This window comes from Octodon degus, unplaced genomic scaffold (assembly GCF_000260255.1).
Source record: "Octodon degus isolate 3935 unplaced genomic scaffold, OctDeg1.0 scaffold00203, whole genome shotgun sequence".
Classification (NCBI taxonomy): Eukaryota; Metazoa; Chordata; class Mammalia; order Rodentia; family Octodontidae; genus Octodon; species Octodon degus.
This window is the reverse complement of record NW_004524779.1, coordinates 2,529,626-2,536,632: the sequence shown is the minus strand read 5'-3', so window position 1 is coordinate 2,536,632 and position 7,007 is coordinate 2,529,626.

The following is a 7,007-nucleotide window of genomic DNA, read 5'->3' as shown; positions in this document are numbered from 1 at the left end:
CTACTCCTTTCTACTTTGAGAATTCTAATTATATGAATATAAGTTTCTTGGTTTTGACACAGTGAAGTATTATGACTGATCTATAAATTCTTCATTTTTATTTTGGACAGTTTTTATTGTTATATTCATTTAAGTTTGTAAATAATTTATTTTCAATTTTCAATCTATTAAAAAAATTTTTTTAAAAGAATGGGTTACACAAAGGAAGAAATGTCCCATTATCAGACTTTTCTGGACATGTCCATCCAATTTTGGTGGGCCTTCTGGGAAGGATTTATTTAAAATGTTAATTTCCCCTTCAGGAGAACTGTGGATGCTTCAAAGAGGAAAAAGAGAATAGAATGATCTATCAGAAAGTAAGAGAGGGTTAGACTCTGATGGAGCCAGTGGGCCATGCGAAGGAGCTCAGATGCCTCTCTAAGCACCAGGGAAAGTGGTAGGGAATCTTAAATTTGGAAACGGTGTGACCCCCAGTCAGTCTTTTTTTTTTTTTTTCCTTTTTCTGTAAGTGCTGAGGATCTGACCCAGAAGCTCCTGCAAGTTAGGTAAGTTCTCTGTCTTCACCACTGAGTGATAGCCCTAATCCCTGATGATTTTTGTCCTTAAAAAGCATCCTATATGCTCTGTGGAGAATCAGGAGGGGTGGAGTCAGGAAAGGTTAATTAGACGGCCATTACCATAGTGTAGTGGAGAGATAATGGTGGCTTGGTACAGGAGAAAGATTAACCCCCTGGAAATACATTGGCTGATTGGTTCCTTGGCTGGTTTTTGCGGTGCTGAGGATTAAAACCAAGGTCTCATGAATTCTAGGCAAACATTCCACCACTGAGCTATAGTCTCAATAACTGAAATGTTTTTAAATAAAAAACTTCCAGGACTCACAGATGGATTGGACGTGGGATAAAGAAAAGAGAATGGCCAAGGGATGAATCCAGGCTTTTAGTTGTGAGGCAGCTACTCAGTTGGAAAGGACAGAAGTGAGCAGAACAGTTTTTAGGAAAGAAAGACCAAGTTCTTTACAAGCTCTTCAAGTCCATCCTGGTCAACCTGGCAATTTAGAAAGAATCTATCCCAAAATAAAAATTAAAAAGAGCCAGAGATTTTTTTTTAAATCCCTATTAGAGCCCAAGATGCTGATTAGGCATTCGGTTTGTGTGAGTCTGAAGCTCAGAGAAAAGGCAAGAGAAGAGACGGTGCAGGTGGAGAAACCAGAAGAAGCGCAGGTGGGATTTGAACCAATGGAGCCAAAAGAAAGCACCCACATGGAGAGGATTGGACACAGGAGAGATGAAGGACAGGAGACTGGCCTGCAATTACTCCCTATTCTCCCCAACAGTGAGAAGCTGAGAAGGCGCGGGGGTGGGGGGAGGAGAAGCTTCCACAAGAGAGGAGGAAAAATGAGAAAATAACGGTGTCAAGACAGGAAACAGCAGTGGCAGCCAATCCAGAATCCAGACGGGTCAGCCAGGGAGAGTGAGAGCAGAAACCCAAGAACTGTAAGGGGGTGTTCAGTAGCTTAGTTCTGACAGAGGGCTTTAATAATCTTTGCATGAGCAAGCTTGCTGTCTTTGTGGGCATCAGGTTAGGACCTGGGGTGTCTTTGAGCCTGTATTAGTTGTGAGGTTTGGGGGTAGAAGCGTCAACAATAGCGAATCTCTGGGCCAAATCTGAGGGAAAACAATAGCAGGAGGACTGAGCCGGGATGACAGCAAGGAGCAGAAGGCCCAGGCCTCGGCCAAGGGAAACGAGGAGGCAGCAGAATGCGGAGAGAGCTGAAGAGGTGATAAGCATGCTGAGCAGCGTGCGGGGCCCAGCAGCGCTCTGCAAGGAAGGACAGCCACATTGGTAACTACCCAGGCGTCGTAGCCCAGAGCACTGGAAGCAACCCAAGAAGGGGCAGGAAACAGCTGACAGAGGAGGGACCAGAGTGGCAGACACAACCCAGAATACAGTGTCAGGCACACAGTAGGACTTCTGTTCATGACAGTTAGCTTCATTAATCATTATTATTGTTTTAGACAGAACAGTACTCCCCTGTATACAATGTGATCACAGACCTTCTCTAATTTACTACTTTCCAATTTAAAAGACCAAATAATCACTTGCCCTGGGTTTTGACTCCCCCCCAAAAAAAAATTACTCTCTTTATTGAATGAACTTTGAAATAGAATCACGTACTAAGACTACAACTGAAATATGCCCATGTGCTCTTCAAAGGTCAGGATTCTCTTCTCGTCTACCCTCGGCTCTGAGCCTGGCACCTACCCGTGTTGCTAGGGAAAGAGATTAAATCAAAAGGCTCTCATGAGCCCTGGGATTATCTGGGGATCTCATTCATGCAGGCTCTGTTTCCTCCCATTAATATTGGGAACCGAAAAAAGAAAAGTATTGGTCACTGAGAGATGTCTGCTCGAGATGTTGTGTACATGTTACTCCAGCCTCCTAATGTCCTAATAGGCCTACGGAACAAACCCAGGATGTCGCTGTGGTGGAATTTAATACAATCTTTAACTCCACTAACGTGCAGTATTTAGCTCATGTTGAAAATCAATCCTGGGAAATAAACTTCATCGTGCCAGGGCTCTCAGCTTGCCGGGCTCCCCAGATGTCACCCTGTGCTCAGAGCCTGAGCCGGCTGCAAAACTGTCAGACAGTAAGGTGTCACTCAGTAGAGCGTCTTCATCCATTGGCCAAGCAGAGCCAAGCAAGCCAATGGCAAAGTCTAGATGAGTTGCGGGTGCTGGTGGTGTCAAAGACCATACAGCTGAATGACTGTGTTTGCCCTGCAAAATCTATGTGGACGCCTTGCTCCCCAGCGAACAGAGGTACAAAGGACGTGGAAATCGCCGAGGGAGGTGTGCTATGGATAGCCGTGCTGCACCCGCCTAGAAAACCCACATTATCTTCAGAAGGTGGCAAGTTCAGAAAGGTTTGAAGTCAGTGTTTAGCCTTTTTTCTAAATCCTGCTGATGGTGAGCAGGGTAGCAGGAAATCCTAAAACAGCCACTGTTTTCTTTACATTGGCATTAACAGGCAACATGAAGGGTTTAAGAAAACTTTGTTGGAAATTTTCCACTTTGAACAGCAAGGGATTAGGTGTCTATTCCGATTTCTTTCTCACCCGCTCCCTTTCCGAGAGGGGAGTTCACTCTTAAGTTGAAAAGCAAACAGCCACAAAAGCGTTTCCAGGTACAAAACCACTGGGTATGTTCGGGCCTTTGGGGAGCGCTTCACAGGTCTCTAACCACAGCCGGTTTTATGTTCTATGCATCAATCCACACTCGTGATTGTTACCCTACACCTGTATGTCATTCGGAGGTTCACCCAGCTCAAGCAAATTATATTTTAAAACTGCACTGATCAAAAAAAAAAAAAAAAAAGAAGAAGAAGAAAAAGAAGAAGAAGAAGAAGTTCAGGGAAAGGGATTTCCTAGCGCTCAAATAAAAATGTGCAGTGAAGCGCTTACTAAGTAAACAGAAAACATGGGCAGCTGAGAAATCAATTTAGCTGAACAAACAATGTTCCATGTAATGAACTACTAATTATCCTTTTATGCCATGTCAGTCTGAGTGATTACAGAGCTGTGCAGTTTAATTTGACGTTTGAGCATTGCCTTGCTCCATTAGCTTCATATAAAGCTACGACACATGGGGAGGGGGTTCTGTATTTATCTGGAACTAAGTAAGCACCTGTATTAATAATCAGATGAGCATCTCCGAATCTTTTCTAAATTCTACTTTTCATATGAGGATGCGTAAAGGACGGGGAACCTAAGGGAGAACGAGATCAAATCAGGTGCCCCTCAGTCAGGGGATGAAACTCCTGACAGTGTTTCCTGCCGCACGTGACATGCAATCGTGCCATCGCAGTAAAACTACTAGCAATGCCACCGCCTCCTGGAGAGCGCTAACCTGGCCCTCCAGGCCCAGGCTTCCCTCTGCTGCCAGCCTGAGACCTGGACAGGCAAGAAGATTTTCTTTTTCAATCTGAACTCACTAAACTGCACTAATCCTAAAATCCTGTTCCCTGTGTCACAATGAGAGTAGTTGGTAAGGGAAATGTGAGTTAGAACCCTTGACGTTACTCCATTTTCACATATTTTCAAATAGTAAGTAAAATAGCCAGGGGTAGAAACGTGACAATCTGGGTTTTTTTTTTTTAACTTTTAATTGTTTTTATTTTTAATTCCATCCAATTGAACATGTAGGTGAAATGTGCCTGTCATCGGCCCTGCCTGAGCTAACTTGTGGTGGACAGAGACAGCAAAAAGGTACAGTACGAATGTCTTGAGGGAACAGGCTTCAGTATTTGTGCACTCGCTCACTTGCTACATTACTGAGCAAGGCTCTCTTAAGGCAGAGCTACTTTGGCTATGCATTAAAATCACCTGAGGACCTTAAGGGCTGGGGGGTGGGGGTCACTGGGATGTCATCCCAGAGAATCTCATTTGATTGGTCTGGGAAAGTCACTTTTTTATTATTTTGTTTGGTTGACATTATTTTGAATTGAATTATTTTAATTAAATCAAAATTATGTGTATTTATGGAGTATAATGTGATGTTTTGATATATGTACACAATATAGACTTTGTCGTTGTTGTTGTTGAGGCTGGGTCTCACTATGTAGCCCAGGCTGGCCTCAAACTCCTAGCAATTCTCCTGCCTCAACCTCCTGAGTGCCGGGATGGCAGGTGTGCACCAACGTAGAATGATTAGACCATGCTAACTAATATCCATCACTCTTTGTGGTGAGACCCTGAAAATTTGATCAGTTATTTTAAAATGTTTATTTTTCATTTTAAAGAGAATAAAAATTTAAAAAAAATTTAAATCATACAAAATTTCAAAACAAGATGATAGGAAATCAACAATGGGTGTCACATTGCTTATGGTTATCTTCAAAGTAGTTGTTCAGGTTACCAGATATAAACATGCAAAATTGGCCAGAAACAAGTCATTAACTGTTCCTTTCAATAAACCAACAGAAATTAGCAGTGTAATTATCTTAGCTATCTTGTGTTTATGTATTTCTCCCTCTTTCTTTCTTTTCTCCCTTCCTCATCCCAGTTGTTCTTTCCATTTGGGAAGTTTCTTTCCCTTTCACAGTGTCTATTGTACTTTTTTTATTTTGTTTACTCTTTCAGTTTCTTACACTAGGATGACAATATGATGTTTGCACATGTGGGTCTGATTTATTTCAGGAGCATGGTCTCTAGTTGCATCTATTACCTATGAAAGCCTCAAGTTTATCTTTCTTTTTGAGGCATCTCCACACTGACTTTCACAGTGGTTGCACCAGTCTCTACTCACCCACGGGGTTGGGGGGAGGCATTCCTTTTCCCCCATAGCTTCTAGCAGTTGTTATTAGTTGGCTTCTCTTTTTTTAAAGTCTTTTTTATCTCTTTATTTGTTTGGTACAGGATCTTGCTAGACTCATAGTCATCCTCCTGTCTCAGCCTTCCCAGAGCTGAGATGATGGGCATGTACCACCACACCTGGTTTCAGGGCCAGTAAGGCATGCCCAGGCTTCCAGGACTGGCATGCATGTGGTGCAGGGGATCGAACCTGGGTCCTTGTGCTTGCCAGACAGGCATTTAGATCACCAAGCTGTCTCCCCAGCCCTTGGTTGACTTCTTGAGGATAGCCATTGTTTCTGGGATGAAATGCAATCTTAATGTTTTAATTTGCATTTCTCAAATGACCATTGATATTGAAATTTCTTCATATGTTTATTTGCCATTTGTATTTCCTCATCTGAGAAATGTGTATTCATCTCAGATGCCCGTATTTGTACTGGGTCTTTGAATCTGTAATTATCCCGTCATGCAATAGACCTCAAAATTTATTCCTTCTAACTGAAACTTTGTATCTTTTAACCAACAACTCTGCATTTCCTCCCTTCTCCTCTTCACCCTAACCTCTGGTAACCGTCACTGTAGTCTACCTTAATGAGTCTGACTTTTTTACAATCCAAATATGAGTGATATCACATTTGTCTTCCTGTGTCTGTATTATTCCATTTACCATAATTTCCTTCCTCCTGTTTGATCCATAATGTCACAAATGACAAGATTTCTTTGAGCATCCTTTTTAAGTGTCCTCAGGTAAATCTAAGGAGAAGCTACTGTTGTGATCTATTGTTATGTTGACAAATAATTTATCTTCCACTTATGCCATCTATTCAATCCACAAATCTGTATTAAGTATTTGAGAGGGGCTTACATCATATGATAAAGATACACCATGGCAATACAATGGTCCCCAACCAAGAGATGAAGGAATCACCAAACTTCTCAGAAAACATGACAGCTCAAATTGTACAGCACTCAGAAAGAATGATCTTGGGCTGGGAGATAGCTCAATGGCATAAGTGCCTGCTTGGCAAGCACAAGGTTCCAAGTTCGATCCCCAGTACTGAGAAAAAAGAAAAGAAAAAAGACAAAGAAAGAAAAATGATCTCAGCTAGTGACCACAGTGATCCTGACTGAGTGCTGCTATCCCTTTATTTCACATATAGGGAAAGGAGGCTGACAAGGTCATGAGGCTCCCTCAGAGTCAAAACACTTACTGCGACACTCTAGAAGGCCAGTTGAGCTATTCAAAGCCTTTATTTTTCTGGTGAGTGTCCCTTATTTCTGAGAAGGCATTCCTTCTAAGTGAAACTTTGTATCTCTTAACCAACAACTCCGCATTTCCTCCCTTTTCCTCTTCACCCTAAACTCTGGTAACCATCTCTGTAGTCTACCTCAATCAGTCTGACTTTTAGCCACTGGCCAAATAGCATATCAAGGCCTAAAACTAAAGCTGCTTCCCTCTTTCTAATTCAGTGATTTTTATATCTTCATGATAAATTCTAGTCAGCAGACAGCTAAACTTAAGATACTTTAGTGAGCAACAGGATTCGCAATTCACCTGCCCTGAATCAGACTGGTAACTAAGGAAAAAATATGCAGAGCTTAGTACTCAGATTTCGAACCAGTTAAGGAAATAAAATAAACAGAATAATGA